This window comes from Silene latifolia, chromosome 9 (genome assembly GCF_048544455.1).
Source record: "Silene latifolia isolate original U9 population chromosome 9, ASM4854445v1, whole genome shotgun sequence".
Taxonomy (NCBI): domain Eukaryota; kingdom Viridiplantae; phylum Streptophyta; class Magnoliopsida; order Caryophyllales; family Caryophyllaceae; genus Silene; species Silene latifolia.
Window position 1 is genome coordinate 75252078 of NC_133534.1, and position 17206 is coordinate 75269283.

The 17206-nt window shown below is 33.2% G+C and overlaps 2 long non-coding RNA genes across 2 annotated transcripts; both read left to right on the forward strand.

The window, feature by feature from the left end:
• The first annotated feature begins 13082 nt into the window (after positions 1 to 13082).
• LOC141598171 (uncharacterized) lies at positions 13083 to 13621 on the forward strand. Its single transcript, XR_012523292.1, has 3 exons — positions 13083 to 13175; positions 13300 to 13387; positions 13495 to 13621. It is a non-coding gene; the product is annotated as an uncharacterized LOC141598171 (long non-coding RNA).
• Positions 13622 to 14168: 547 nt separating this feature from the next.
• On the forward strand, positions 14169 to 14580 carry LOC141598172 (uncharacterized). The gene is made up of 3 exons (XR_012523293.1): positions 14169 to 14230; positions 14331 to 14454; positions 14546 to 14580. It is a non-coding gene; the product is annotated as an uncharacterized LOC141598172 (long non-coding RNA).
• The last annotated feature ends 2626 nt before the right edge of the window (positions 14581 to 17206 follow it).

A 17206-nucleotide genomic window follows, 5' to 3' on the forward strand; every position in this document is an offset into this window, starting at 1 on the left:
AATAATATTTTTAATTGTTTAGAAGTATCTCAACCATTTTTTTATAATTTTTAAAAACTGATAAAAAAAAATATTCGTACTCAAGATCACATGCACAAAAACAAGTTAGAAGGTGTAAATAATTTTAATAATGAACGACTTTTATATACTCTCTCCTATTCACTAGTTTCTTCCCTATTTTCTTAAACGGATTATTCAGGTTTTCTTCCTCTTTCTTATTTTGGAAACTTTTACTCTTATTTTATTCATCTCTCTCTCTCCTATCACCAAACCCTACCCAACTCTTTTACCCATATTTTATTACTTTCCTTAATATTTTGGCCCCACAATTCCTTATTTAACTCTTAATTATTCATACTCTCTCCTATCACCAAACCCGACCCAACTTTTTTACTCTTATTTTATTCCTCGCCTTAATACCCGTGCCCATAAACAAAGGGAAGAAAATAGAGACTAAGAGGGAGTATAAAATATTAAAATGAATGTAAATAATTTAAATTAAATACTAACATATATTTTAGAAATTAAGGATTTTTTACATAAAGAAGAACAAAAATATCAAAAGAAACTTTAATTGAAACACTAAAATAAATATTTACAAAAATAAAAGACAAATATGTTAATTCAATAATTCCCATTCAAAAATATAGATGTATTAATTGGCATATTTATTAATAAAGTAAATGAAGCATACTTCAACCCAAAGGCAAAATAATTTCATTAAAAATCGATGTTACACTATTTTAGGAGACTACTATTGCAATTTTTTTCGGGAAGAAATGAATAAACTTAATCAGAATAGTGGGGGGTCATGGGGGCGAATATGTGACTGAAATGATTAAATTTAACTAAAAAATAAATAACTTTAAATTAGAACATAGGAGTGTGAACTGTGAATGATAGGGGGTGGAGACAAAGAGAGACAAAGAGATGATTATAAAATTTTGTGGTTTGTTATATATTTGAGGGTTTGCTGAGTTTGGTCCATGCGTGAGACTGTGAGAGAGTGAGCTTTATGATTTGAAGGATTTGGGTGAGTACTATCGAGTATCGACAATATTATTTCTACCCAATTGATTTTCTTCTCACAAATTCTCCTTTAAAACGGTACTATTCGTCTTATGTTTAAACCGATATTGTCCGTACCATACTACTTATGTATAAATATATTATTTTTTTCCTATACATTTATATATATATATATATATATATATATATATATATATATATATATATATATATATATATATAATTAGGATCACATGAGTCCACCTTATCTTTTTTAGTCTCGTGAGTCCACTTATGTATCACACACTCTACACAATAATACCACGATTTTTTTTATGAGTAAAAAAAAATTATTAATTTTTTTTTTTAAAAAAAAAAATCAAAGCTGTGATATTTTTTAGTATAACCTGTGATATTGTATCTAGTCTGTGAATCCAGTAAAAGAGTATCACAAGTTATACAAAACAATATCACACCTTAAAATAAACAATACCATTGACTGTACTAAGCAATATCACGGGTTATACTATACAATATCACACCACTGAACCTGATCTTCACTGTCGCCATAACCTTCATAATAATGTCACTAAAGCTGCGAACCCATCTGTTGGTGCTCCTGATGGTGTGTATACTCTGATTTTTCTTTTCTTTCCTTCTGATGTCCTTTTACAAATGAGCCCTTTGTCAGATCACAAAAATTTATATCATTATTTAGTTGCTTAAATTTTATCTCGAGTCATTTGGAAGCAAACATCTACCGCATCAACAACTCCGACCATGTTCCGATAACTCCAGGCGAAGGTTTTGCTTTCGTCATCTTGCCGGACCTTGACGTACATCTGTCAAGCTACGGCCAGTTTCTCGGTCTCTCTAACGCCACCACCGATGGTAACTTGACCAACAAATTTTTCACGATTGAGCTCGATACATACAAAAATGGCGATTTTGATCCGGATTCGAACCATATCGGACTCAACATCAACTCAATTAAGTCGAACAAAACGGTGTCGCTTTCGAAATTCAACATGACGCTTGCGCCGCCGGGGACGGTGTTTCACAAGGTGTGGATTAATTATGACGGTGGAGAGAGCAAGCAGCTAACCGTCTACATTACCGGTATCTCTGATCCACACGCGGTGGCGCTTATGCCTCCGTCGCCAGTGATTAACGTGAATGTCGATCTTAGCGAAGTCGTGAATCGGAAGTCGTACTTCAGTTTCTCAGCGTCAACCGGCAGTACAGTCGCTGAGCTTCACTGTGTATTGAGCTGGAATCTGACCGTGGAGGTGATCGGAAAATGGCACCGTAAGTGCCACCGTGTACGTCGGCGTGGGAGTTGTTGCGGGTTTAATTGTGTTAATAGCTGGGATGATGAGCGGGTGGTATTGGAAGCTGAGGAAATAATTTTGATGAGAAGCATAAATTGGGACAAGGAGGGTATGGGACGGTTTATATGGCGTTCATACAAAATCGTGATATTCTTCGGTACAACATGTGATATATAAGTGGACTCATGGGACTCAAAAATATAGGTAAACTCATCGGATCTTGCCTCTATATATATTTTTTTTGGTGAAATGTGAGTAATATTATAAATCAAAAGAATACTTTACAAGAGGAGCTAAGTATTCCAACTATGCAAACAACCATATCATACCACCTAATATCAGTCCTGTTATTCTATTACTAGAAGCACAGAACTATAACTCATTCTATTGCAACACCCCATTTTTGAAGCCAAGTTTTATCTGCTCTTGTATAGGTTTTGTCCAGTTTTCTTCTTATCTTTCTCTTGACATCCTCCTTGATTTTATCTCAACAAAACCAGGTTTCAGCAACTGAAAATTAATCCTTGTATTATTCCTTTGGTTCCAAATGTAATAATAGTAAGCAGTCCAAATGAGATTGTGCACTGTCTGCTTTAGGTCTACCCCTGCACTACTACCAGTCCTTGAATTAGAAGAGCTAACAAGGATCCTGAAGCCACACCACTGCTCCGTCAGTCTTAAAACCTGCTTACTGTACTGATAGTCACAAAACAAGTGAGACTGAGTTTCTGTGTCACTGTCACAGATGCAGCATCTGTCATCAGTGCAACAGTTGAATTGAAACAGTCTCTCTTTGATCATCGGGCCATTGTTCATTACTATCCAGCTGATCAGAGCATGCTTGGGGTAATTCCATTTGCTCCAAACAATCTTTCACCAGTCCGACTTGGCTTGTTTAGGTCTAAGCCATTCATATCCATTCTTAATTGAGTAACCCCTTGCATCAACAGTCCACTAGTTACCATCATATGCTGGTTTCATGATTTCTTTCACTCTGCAGACACATTTCCAGGCCCAGGAAGCATCTTAGGGAGGAGTATAGTGGTGTCAGTCCTTATTCTTGATGTAAATTTGGTTAATCCATCAAATCCATAACTTATCAGCTTTGCTATAAATCCAATCAACCAGTTTAGCAACAGAGGCAGTATTCCATATCTCAGCTTTTTTTATTCCCAAACCACCCTCTTCTTTTGGGAGAGTCACTTTGTCCCAAGCAATCAGGGGAGTTCTGTGGTAATCAGGACTGCTACCCCATAAGTAATTTCTGCAGATGCCTTCCACCCTTCTGATCACACCCTTAGGGATTAAGAAAATGTTTTCCCAGTATGAGTATAAAGTATTCAACGCAGAGTTAATGAGAACAAGTCTTCCAGCATATGAGAGTTTTTTAGCTCCAAGACTCATAATTCTATTGACCATTCTTTCAGCCAAGATATTACGTTCCTTCCTAGTAAGCCTTCCTGGTTGTATGGGCACACCTAGGTATCTGAAAGGCATGGAGCCCTCCACAAACCCAGTAGCCTGTTGGATATCAAGCTTCAATGCAGTTGACACCCCATTATAATAAACTTCAGATTTGGAGGTATTCATTGTAAGTCCAGAAGCTTTGGAAAATGAAGAGAATGCCCTAATCAAAAGCATTATAGAGTTGGCATTTCCTTTACAAAACATCAGCAGGTCATCTGCAAACATAAGATGGTTTATCTTAGGGCCCTTACATAGGGGATGGTATTGGAAAGACCATCTCTCAGTAGCAAAATTAATCATTCTTGTGAGGTAGTCCATGCAAAGAGTGAAGATAAGAGGGGAGATAGGGTCTCCCTGCCTTAGACCTCTCTGTCCTTTAAAATAACCAAAGCTACTCCCATTCAAGCATAAGGAGAAGGATGTAGTCCTCACACATATCATCACTTTCTGATTGAAGCTATCAGGAAATCCCAAAGCCATGAGTAATTGTTCCATAAAGGCCCACTCCACAGTGTCATAGGCCTTCTGCAGGTCAATCTTGAATAAACATCTAGGGGAGGCAACTTTTCTATTTTACACCTTCACAATATCCTGACAAATAAGAACATTCTCAATGATAGATCTTCCTTTTATGAAAGCTCCTTGATTCTCACCCACAATATCTGGAAGTACCAAAGCTAGTCTGTTGCAAAGTAGCTTAGAAATAACTTTGTAAATCATGTTACAACAAGCAATGGGCCTGAAATGCTTAACTGAAGTTGGTCTCTCATATTTAGGGATAAGAGTGATATTTGTGGCATTCAACTGGTTGAGTAACTGACCAGTGGAAAAGAAATCAGTTATAGCAGCACAAATATCCTATCCCACCACCTCCCAATTATCTTTAAAGAACCCACTTGTATAGCCATCTGGTCCAGGAGATTTATCCACTGGAGTGGAGAAGAAAATGTTTTTAATCTCTGCATTAGTGACAAGAGAGTTCAGCAATAAGAGATGCTCCTGATTGCAGCATTTACCTGCACTAATAACATCTTGTCTAACTGCCTCAGTAGGCTTACTGCTACCCAACTATTGTTGGTAGTAATCCAAGAAAGCCCCTTGGATACTATGACTATCTTTGCACAACTGTCCATTTTGATCCTCAATCTGAGTGACTTTGTTCATTGACCATCTCTTTTTTATAGCACCATGAAAATAGGCAGTAATACTATCCCCTTGCTCTAGCCACTGAGTTTTAGCCTTCTGTTTTAAAAAACTGTCTCTTGCCAAAATTAAACCCCTCAGATCAGTTGCCATCTTAATTTCCTCCCTGATAAGCTCCTCATTTTGAGGATCTTTCTCTATTTTTAGTTGAATGGCATTCAATTCCTTCTCAGCAATACAGGCAGTGTTCTCAATATCAGAAAAACATTCCTTATTAAGTTCTTTTAATTTAGGCTTCAGATTCTTCAGATTTTTAACCACAATGAACATTTTATGACCATAAAAGACCTCCTGCCATCCCTCCTGAACTACTTTGATAAAAGATGGAGCCTTAGTCCACATATTGAAAATTTTGAAGCTAGCTCTTCGAGTGGCTTCCAGCTTGATGTTATGCACAACACAGGGACTGTGATCAAATAGCCAAACAAGGTAGAAATGGGCTACCATATCGGGAAATTGTTGAGCCATTCCTGGTTGGCCAAGAATCATCAATTCTACTCGTATATTCTAGTCATAAGATCTTGCCTATATATATATATATATATATATATATATATATATATATATATATATATATATATATATATATATATATATATATATATATATATATATATATATAGAGAGAGAGAGAGAGAGAGAGAGAGAGAGAGAAGGGTTCTCATGAGTCCCTCATATTATATGAGTCCCTAAGTTCATATAAGAGCCTTTGGATGAAGGTAATAGATGTATGAGATTGCATCTCAATGGATGGCCACAAATCTCCCTCCCTAATCTTGTACAACTTCTTCTAATCCTGTATAAATCTTTCACCATTCTAATCTCCCTTCTCACTTTCTCATAATTCACTCTCTCACTTCTCTCTCATTCACTCATTCTCTCTCATTTTCCTCTCATTCTCACAAAACAACAAAAAAAAACCAACTAAAAACAAACAAACAAACCCAGCCCACCACCTCCTCTCTCAGATCTGCGACCGTCCCTCCTTCCTCCGTCCTTTCGCCGCCGACCCTCCACTAGCCGGCCTCCCTTCTCCACCGACGACCCTCCATCACCAGACCTCCTGCCGGCAGCCACCATTGTCACCTTCCATCTCTATTTCTCCTTCTGTTACTTTCTCCGGCCGACCCTCCACCAACCGCACACTGACCGGCACACCTCAACAACCACCGCACCACCGCACACTGTCCCACCACCATCCCGACCCTCCACCAACCGCGTGTCCCTTTCTCCTTTCTCTTTTATTTTTCAGATCTGAAAATTTAAAGTGGTTCTTGTTGTTAGTTTTTGCGGTTTCGATTTCTATTTCGATTTTGTTTTTTACATATGTCGCCTATGTGTTTTACAAAGGCCGGTTCTTGTTGTTGTAATGTGTTTTACATGTTTCGATTTCTATGTGTTTTACAAAGCCGGTTCTTGTTGCTGTTGGTTTTTTTTTTTTGTTTTTTTTTCAGATTTACTTTATTTTTTGTTGATTTGGTTGAGAAATTACGGTTTTTTTATTTTTCAGATTTATTTTATTGGTTAAATTTTTTAATCTCGTATTGTTTAAATATGTCTTGTTATATGTGTTTTCAGAGCTAATGTTTTTAGGTCTAATCTTAGATCTACTGAATAGATTTAGTAAATTATAAATATTATCTATGATCTACAAAATTTCGCCCTTCAATAACATTTTTAGGCTATGAGACTAAAGTTATACTATTTATGACTGAAGTTATACTATTTACGACTAAAGTTATACCCTTGAACTAGACGAAAAAATGAGTTGGTGTTTCAAATCCGATTGCTTGTGATTTAAAATCTTGTCTTGTTTTATATTTTTTTGTTGATTTTAATTTTTTATATCTAGATGATTTTTTTTTGTTATTTCAGATTTGTTGATTTTTTTAAGGATATGTTTGTTAATTTATTTTAATTCTTTATATAATTTGTTGATTTAATCTAATGTTATACAATTTACGACTAAAGTTTTACTATTTAGGACTGAAGTTATACTATTTACGACTAACTTACACCCTTGGAAAATTAAAGTTATATCCTTGTCATATTAAATTTATACCTTGTCATATTAAAGTTATACTATTTTCGACTAAAGTTATACGATTTTGGACTAGAGTTATACGATTTTGGACTAAAGTTATACGATTGGGACTAAAGTCATACAAAAAATTGGACTAAAGTTACATAAAATTATATAAATTCCAACTAATTTATCGAAAATGACTAAAAGTTATACAAAAATAGACTAAAATTATACAAATATGCACTAAAGTTATACAAAAATGGACTAATGTTATACAAAAATGGATTAAAGTTATCCAAAAATGGACTAAAGTTATACAAAAATTGACTAAATCTATACAAATATGAACTAAATTTATACAAATATGGACTAAATTTATACAAACAGTACTTATATAAATTCAAATTTGGACTAAAGTTATACAAAAAATTGGACTAAAGTTACATAAAATTAAATAAATTCCAACGAATTTATCGAAAATGACTAAAAGTTATACAAAAATAGACAAGAGTTATACAAATATGGACTAAACTTATACAAATAAGGACTAAAGTTATACAAAAATGGTGTAACTTTAGTGCATAATAGTATAACTTTTGTCCTTTTCTGTATAACTTTAGTGCAAAATTGTGTAACTTTAGTCAATAATAGTATAACTTTAGTCTTTTTTTGTATAACTTTAGTCCAAAATTGTGTAACTTTAGTCCATAATAGTATAACTTTAGTCCAAAATTGTGTAACTTTAGTCCAGAATTGTATAACTTTTGTCCAAATGTAAATTCAGATTTGAAACTAACACATGAGATTGAAGTTGCACAAATGCCATTAATGTCCACTGAAGTTGCACATAATGTCACTGAAGTTGCACACAATGTCATTGAAGTTGCACATAATGTGAATTGAAGTTATACATAATGTGAGTGAAGTTATACATAATGTCAGTGAGTGAAGTTATACATAATGTCAGTGAAGTTATACATAATGTTGATTGAAATTATACATGATATCGGTGAAGTTATACATATTGAAGTTTTAATACTAAATCCGAAAATTTTATATAAAAACACGAAAGTTCTTGTTTAGTAGATCTAAGATTAAAATTAACTTATTATATGAGATTTATTTTTGTAGATCAAAAATAAAAATAAAATAATTCTACAAGGTAAAAACGAGATTTGAAAACCCAAAATTTTAAGAAAAAAATGTATAAAGAACGAGATTTGAGAAAATAAATAAAAAAACAAGAATAAACAAAATAAAAGACAACAAAAATAACGAATGAAAAAAAAACAACTCAAAACATAAAAAAATAACAAAAAAAAAAAAAAAAAAAAAAAAAAAAACCGCGGCGGCGGCGGCAGTGGTTGTGAGACGGTGGGTGGTGTCGGGTGGGGTGGTAGTGTATGAGGAAGAGAAGTTTTTTATTTGTTTGGATTTTTGATTTTTGGGTTTTTTTTATTTATTTAGATTTTTGGGTTTTTTATTTATTTGGATTTTTTTGGTTTTTTTATTTTTTTGGGTTTTTGTTTTGAGAGTTTGAGAGAAGAGATGAGTGAAATGTGTAAGATGAGAGAGAAATGAATGAGTGGAAAACAAATATATAGTAAATTAGTGATTAATTAGGGTGGATTAGTGAAGGAGGAGAGAGATGGTGAGATTAGCTATTAAACACACTTTTTTGGGGTTGATCTTGGCCATCCATTTTTACCATCCAATGGCCCTTAATATAAATTATGGACTCAATACATATACATGGACTTAGTTGATCTCTTCTCTCTCTCTCTCTCTCTCTCTCTCTCTCTCTCTCTCTATCTATCTATCTATCTATCTATCTATCTATATCTATATATATATATATATATATATATATATATATATATATATATATATATATATATATATATATATTGGTATGTACTTGACCCGTCTCAAGTTTAAGCCGGATAGTGTCATCTTAAAAGTAAGTGAATTGATTTAATTAAAAAAATCCTTAATTTAATATTGAAAAAACTTTCAATATTAGTATAGTAAATAATTTCAAAAATACAAAATTATTAAAAAAATATATCATAAATTTGGGGGAAAATCAACAATAAAATAAATGGCAAAAAAATGAAATCAGAAGTATTATATCCAATCCTTCTCATTGTAGACAGACACTATCCGTACACTATCCGTCTAAAGCTGTAGACGGATAGTGACCATCTCACAAAATGCAAGTGGGAGGGCAAGTGGGATAGCCATTTCCCACCCACTTACAAGTTACAAGTTGCACTATCCACTCTCATTTTGTGAGAGAGACACTATCCGTCTACTTCTTTAGACAGATAGTGTCCGTATAAAATGAGAATTAGTATATTATATCCAGGTTCATAAAAACATCTGGTTGTAAAAAAATAACGAAACCAAATAAAAAGATTCGTATTAATAATTCTTTAAAAATGCATGTAACAAAAATTTGAATATTATATGTTAAAAACAAAGCATCTTTAGTGACCGACTCTTTTTCGTCATAAATTGTAACGGACCCAAATGTGACCATTATTTGGTAGTTAACATTTTATGAGTGGGGGTTATTGTTTATCTTAAAGTGGTCACATTTGGACCGTTATAATTTGTAACTGTCACAAGAGAAACCAACTGCTTTAGTTGTTACCATAAATCTTTAAAAGAGCATACTTTTACATAAAGAAAAAGTAAATTAAATTAATAGACAACATTACCATGATATCAGACGCATGCATAAAATACTGTGAAATTAAGGTAAAATAAATAGTACTCCACATATAAAGTTGTAAATTTCTATGAAATTATCAAAATTAATAAAACAACATTATTATAATATCAAATCGATGAGATGATTACATTTTATCATAACTTATAACCATTTAAGTTGTTATGAAGAGGATGATTTGAAGTCAAAATGCTAATTATAGTTAAATGAGCTTGAAAAAGAATTATATCTGAGAATTTGTGTGTTTGTGAAGAGACAATTGGGCAAATGAAAAACATTGTTGGGGGCAGAACTCGGAAGAGCTAGGTTTTGTAGCTATTAAATGGGCTCCTCTAGCATGCTAAGTTTAAGGAGTAATGAGCAGAATTTGTTATTGGCTCATTCTTTATAATATGTATTAAACCGATCAGTATTATAGATATTACGAGAATTTTTGACGGGTAAGCGACAAACATATAAGAACATAAATATTAAGGATATATGTCAAGTGGGTTGGTCTAGGCTTGGGTCTTGAGTCCGATCATACAAGTCAATTCGTATACGAGTTGGGTTACACATATAACAGGACCGATCAAGGAATTGATAGGTGTAAGAAATAGTAGATGAACATTTATGTTACCAATTTTAAAATCGGATTTTTTTATTTAATATTTTTATATGAGACCTATCTCTCTTAATTAGTATGGAGTGATTTATCACATAAAATAAAATCCTATAATTTTTAGAAATATTTTCTCCGAATCATATCAACCTATGTGGCTAAAATGCTAAATTTAGGTTATTGTAATGTTCATACTACAACAAAGTACAAACACTAAAAGGACATAAAAATATTGACTAAAATTTTCTGACGAAAGGTAAGGTCGCTTGATAAAGAGTTACTATCATACTTGACTCTTTTACATGCTGAATTATATAAACTTAATATATATATAGGAGTAACATTTTCGTTAAAAAAATAAATAAAATTATAATTAAGATAAAGCATGCCGTGCAAATTGCATGGGCTTAAATCTAGTACTATGTATTAGGAAGCCTAAAAACAATTCAATACATTTATATAGAATCTTATAGCCGCCATTCTACCTCTCCTCACGGTCATCATTCTTCACACCAAAATTTATTTCCGCTCTTACCTTTGTCACCATGGCCAACCTACCTTCACAGCAATTTTAATTCTTTTAATTGAGGCAAGTGTCTCCATTAGATTGAATACCCAGGCAAACTAATTCCTTTAATTGAGGCAACCATCTCCATTAATTCGAATCCTCAGGCAAACTAATGTAATTAGTAATTCAACCGATTGATAATTTGATGGTTTTCTAGGTATGATTCTCTCAATATCTTGCTATTTATCTCCATGCATTTTGATTTTTGATACAGAGTACCGACGTACCGTACTATTTTAGGATTTTTTGTTTGTTGCATGTAGGTTTTTTTTTTTTTTTAATTCTGTTTCTTAACTTCTATGTAAAAGACATGAAAGTAGAAGAGTGATAGTTGATACGCTTTGGTGCTCTCAAAAGGGGATTTAATTATGGCAGATTTCATTTATCAATTATTTGGTCGCTTTACTCCGTATTGTTTTACAAATTTCTGGAATAATACTAAGATAAGTTTTGATAAATCAAACTTGCCTGATTTGGTATTGAATATATAATTCGAAAATTACTACTTGAATTTTGGTTAGAAATTTTTTAATTATGAAATTTGTTGCTAAAATTAAACTTTGGAATTAATTTATGATGTTTATATGAAGGATTATTTAATGAGAAAACTCCAAATTATTGGTGTGGCTCTCAAAATACTACAAACTCTATTTTAACTATCAATCAATCAATATATATATATAAAGCAGAAACTTTTCAAGTGATATGATTGGCTACAAAAAAAAAATATAAAAAAAAATTGTTTTATAAAAAAAGTGTTTAATAAATTATATGTATAAAAAATAAAAAATAAAAAATATACCTTAATTGATTAGGTCTCCTACTTCCAAAGATTTTAATCCTTACACGTTGCTAATCCTAATTGTCTTAATCTATAGCTAAAGAAATCCTAAACCTAATATTAGTATTGGTCTAATGCTCAAGCAAGCTCATATACACACGAACTCTAATTTCATGCAACTCCTAATGCACGTAAGACATAGATTTTTTATTGTCTTATTGTCCTATTCTGAATGTTTTTAGGGAGATTACTATTTGACTATATAAGATCATTGAATTGATTTCTCCATACCCATCAAAATAGTGTTTACAAATCTCTCTCCTACAATCTTATTTCTGCTTTTGTATAACAATATGGACTCTTCACGGTATGTCCCGAAACATATGAATCTCTTTTGGCAAGTGCTAGAAACTTCATGGCAGCGTTCGTATAATAGTGTTCTTGTCATATTATAATTGTTATGTGCTTGTTGATATTATCATATTTTATGTGATTGTTGTTACTATTATTATTATATAGTTGTAAACGATTTCTACATCCCTTTTCTCAGGCCTTATTCATTCATCAATGAGCTGAATTCAACTAAGAACGAGTGGAAGATCAAGGTTCGCGTCTCGAGATTATGGGAAGTTCTAAACTTTAGAAAAAATAATAGTTTAATATGCGTCGATTTGGTTCTTATTGATGAGGAGGTATTTTTTTCGATAATCACTCGGCCTATATTACGTACTTTTAATAAATTTTCTACTTAATGTTATATTATTGTTTGTTTCATATTATAGGAAAATTATATTCACGCAACTATTGAAAGTGGCTTATGGAGATTTTATCGTAACAAAATCGTCGAAGGAAGCATTTGTCTAATAGAGAATTTTAAGGTTCAGCCAAACAAAGATAATTACCGAGTTGTGAGCGATAACAAAATCATGCTATCATTTATTTACGAAACTCATGTCAAGATTATTAACAATGATATCACACCTATTCCCCATCACAAGTTTGATTTAATGCACTTTCATAAGCTAGAATCTCGCCGTCAGAAAGACTGTGTGCTATCCGGTGAGTACATTACATTAAATTCTTATACTTATTCAAGTTAATTGATCTATAGTACTTCATATATTATAGTATATTTTGAACATATTACTAACTTTTTAAATTGTTGTTCAAGATGTCATTGGCGTTCTTGTGAAAGAACATGGGGAAAACAATGATATTATGATCGAGATTGAAGACAGGAGGTATGAATATAATTACTAATCTTATTCCGGTATGTCATATTTTTTCATCATATACATAATCGAACTTTTCCCAAACAGCAAACAACGCCTGAAAGTGAAATTATGGAATCAATGCACTCAAGACTATTTCAAGCAAAAAAAGAAGCTGGAAGCGAAGGGGTGCAAAATATTTATAATAGTCATTACATCTACAAGAGTTAAAGGTCCAAATTCTGGTAAGATATTAGTATGCTGATGCGCACCCTTTCAAGTTATAACCATTACTATTCTATATACACTATAACTATTACATATACACACGGTGACATGTTCTTGTGGTTGTTTTTACCTTCACCGCAGCCTACCTTCGAGTAGAGACATCGCTTTCATCCAAGGTTTATGTCAATCTTGAAATTCCCGAGGTCAACGAACTGCTTACTATTTGCAGGTAATTTCTTAGTTCTTGACCGAAAACATGAATGAGTTTTTACTACTTACAAATATAGATTTCACTCTATTCGATATATTAACAAATGTTATATCGTTCTATCACAGTGACAGACAAGATGAAATTATTGTCGGCAAGGTCAAATTACAAAAACGTGGAATATTAGATCATGACGATCTCCTTGCCAACAAAAAGGATATTTCGGCTATATTAAATGGCTGTAAAAAACCCTATCAAACGGTAAATTTCCTGCTCAATTAAATGTACTAACTAATGCATCTCTACATATCGACTCTTCCACGGTTCATGCGTCAACTTTCTTGATGAGAAAACACTTAATTAATGCTCTTATATAACCTTAAGAAAATGAAGTTTCATAATTGTTTTTTGAGTACGTCGACTGTATATTCGAATTTGGTAATGCATACATTACCTTGTGGTTCACCTTCGTTAATTAGTGTCCACAGCTATTTGTTGATCAAAGCATACTTCAAATGACCACATATTAAAGTCTGGCTGACTAATCCATCGGCTACTTACTCCCACCGTCCCAAACATTTGTTTATCTTAAAAGATAAACTAATGATTGGTACAGATTTAGTATCGTATATGTGATCTTTAACGAGTTGCGGCTCAATACTTTATCGTATATATGATCTTTTACGAATTGCACCTCAACTTTGTAGGATCTTTCGTGCTACTGCATTGCGGAGGTTAAAAAAGTTCTGAGTGACTTACCGTGGCACTACCCCTCATGTCCTGTTTGTAACAAAAAGTAAACGCAAGACGTAGCGACTTTTATTGCCATTACTGTGAGAAAGAACTTGAGAATCCGAAGCTACTGTAAGATCAAAAGCTACTATGTTTTTTGTTATTATTACTTGGCAAACTATTTATATTACGCCCATTACTAATCTACTTTTTTTGTAAACATTAACTATAGGTATCGACTGGAATTATTAGTTAAAGATGACACGGACTCAACCACTCTCATAATCTTCAATGATGAAGCAAAAAGAATAATTGGACAAGAAGCAAGTATCGTATATGATGCCCACACAAATGAGGTAATAGTTTTTTTTTCCTCATTGCCATTCTAAATCTCCTTTCTAACCGGATACCAGAATGTTATACTCTGTATTTTGATTGAATGGTCAGGATGAATGCGAGGACGATAGCAATGACAAAGTCCCGAGATTACTTCGAAACACTTTTGAGAATAAAAATTTTGCATTCAAGTTAAAGATTACTGAATATAATCATAAAGTAAAGTACAAACAAACGTTTACCGCTACAAATATCTTTGATTACAGCCCCCACGAGGTAAGCCAAATTATATTATAATCCTGCTCTGTGTTTACAATAATGACTATAACACCTACACAACTGTATGTTTGTAATAATTTGTCCACAGACGGAACCTACCACAACATCGAAAGCTATAAGGAAGAGACCGCTTATGATTTCCGAGGAAATTGACGATACATCAAGAGTAATCCCTACGGGAAACAAGCCACTTGTCATTTCAGAAATAACTGAAGAGGAAGCAAGAGCGAAAACTATGGAGAAAAGACGGCGTTTGATCGCAGAAAACAGCGACGATGGTCATATTGATAAAGCAACCGCAAAGGCTATGGGAAAGCGACCAGTTTTGTATTCAGAGGAAAGTGACGAAAGTGATGAAGATTGAAAGTGAGGAATATTCAAGAATAGCTGGCGTTCGGACGATTATTTAAATTACCGTTTTAACTCTTACAACTTTATTAGCATCTATTAAGGTTTCTTTGTTGTGAAGTATTATTAGAACTATTGTTCTCTTTAAATCTCTGTTTGATTTTGTCGTTGGTAGTAATGTACTCTGTTATTGTTTTCCCGGTTGATTTAGCAGTTAATAATTGAATTAATAAAGTTTCTGGAGGATTTCTATGAAAATGTCGGTCTAAATGTGTAGCTGCCTTTTTGAGATACGTTTGATCTTATGGTTGAAGTAATGTAATTGTTTGCCTGCCGGCAGATGGGCCTGTGTTCGAATTAAGGCTTGTCTTTCTGTACTATGCGAACGTCCCACGTTTTTGTTAATGTATCCAACTTAAAAGCGATTTAAATCGGATCCTTAAGATTTTAATCACCCATCAACGATATTCCAGAAATAGATAAATAACAAGTTCCTGATATTACAAATGAAATAGGAAAACAATTGGTAGGGGATGTTAAGGTGTATACTTAAAAAAAAAAAAAAAAAAATATAGCATTATATTGTCACATGATTTCACTTTAGACGGACACTACCTTTCTTACGTTATAGACGGTTCAAATATAACTTCACTTTCATTTTAAGACATACTCCCTCCATTAAATATATGTGAAAAGTATTATATTGAAGTGGAGTGATAAAAGTTTATATTTTTCCGAGGCGGACACACCCCACTACAATGAGACTAATTGTTATACATTATATAACCCACAACATTATTTGGCATTATTATATTACGAGTATATACGAAGATCCCTCTTACAAAAGCGGTGGTAAACTTACTGTATTATACAAAGCATTATAAAATTAGATGGATGTACAATAGGAATCGCTTTATTGTCAGACAATAAATCCCATTAGTGATAAAGAAGAGACAACCGACCACACCGTCATCCATTCCTTAGGACTATTATCAAGACTCCTCAGCTTCACTCCTATAATCATCTTATGATTCCAGATAAAAGCTTCACTATACAAGGTTACACAGGTTAGATCCCAGGTATTCTTTTTTTATCGCTATAATCTAGACTCCCAAATTTATTGAAGTTATTAGGTTTCGGATTTGAGTTAGCTACATAAATATTAATGATAATTAGGATATGCGTAGGATTATACGGAGTATATTATTATAAACCCCCTTCTGGCAGAACGTGACTACGAGAGAGGAGGTATTGATGAATCAAAGTATGTTGTTTTGGTGCCTGATGATGCTACAATGCCTTACTGATTTTCTGATAGAATTTTGAGTGTTTTGTGGAAATGTATACTTAATTTTATCATTCTATGATAAGTTTTTTTAACAAAAACACGGATGATATTTTGACAGCCTCAGCTTATTTTTGATAAGAAGATTTTGAACTTCTCTGACTTTCGGCCTATTATATTTTCAATACGATATGCCGTGTCGTCATTGTAATTAACCGGTTTTGCTCGGCTGTTCGTGGTGTAACATATAAAGTGCTTATCATCTTGGAGTCCAGATGGCTTTCCGACTCTTGACTGAATTATAGTAATTGAATTACGAATCGAGTTAGGATTCGAGTAGTTTCTAAATATTAACCCGAATCCGTCTGCTCACGGATTACTATGATACTAATTAATACCAAATAGGTTATCCTACTCCTCAATAAACTCACCCAAGGGGTTTACAACTCAACCATATAAAATCACTTTTATCTCAACATCCAACCCATTATAAATAAGCCAGGGATAGAAAGAATTCTTGGCAGTTAGTTTCAAACTTGAAAAATATGTCGTCAATAAGTGGACGCTGCGGGGATGATAACAAGAGGCGTCGAACGGTGTTCGGGGGAGAGAACAAAACCATAGCGGCGACGGTGTCGGTTGGAGCAAGAACAAGTCACCGGAGAGACAAGTAGTACAAAGTGTCGTTGGCTCACCTTCATCTATTTTACTCTCTGCTTTTCTATAAGGTTGGGAGCTAATATTACCGAAACATATCTATCTTCGTACAAAATTCAGTTTAATTTTGATAAACCGAATAGCATTCCCTTCCCCGCAAGGGTCAATATTCTCACTAAACATGTACACATCACAAAGGAACT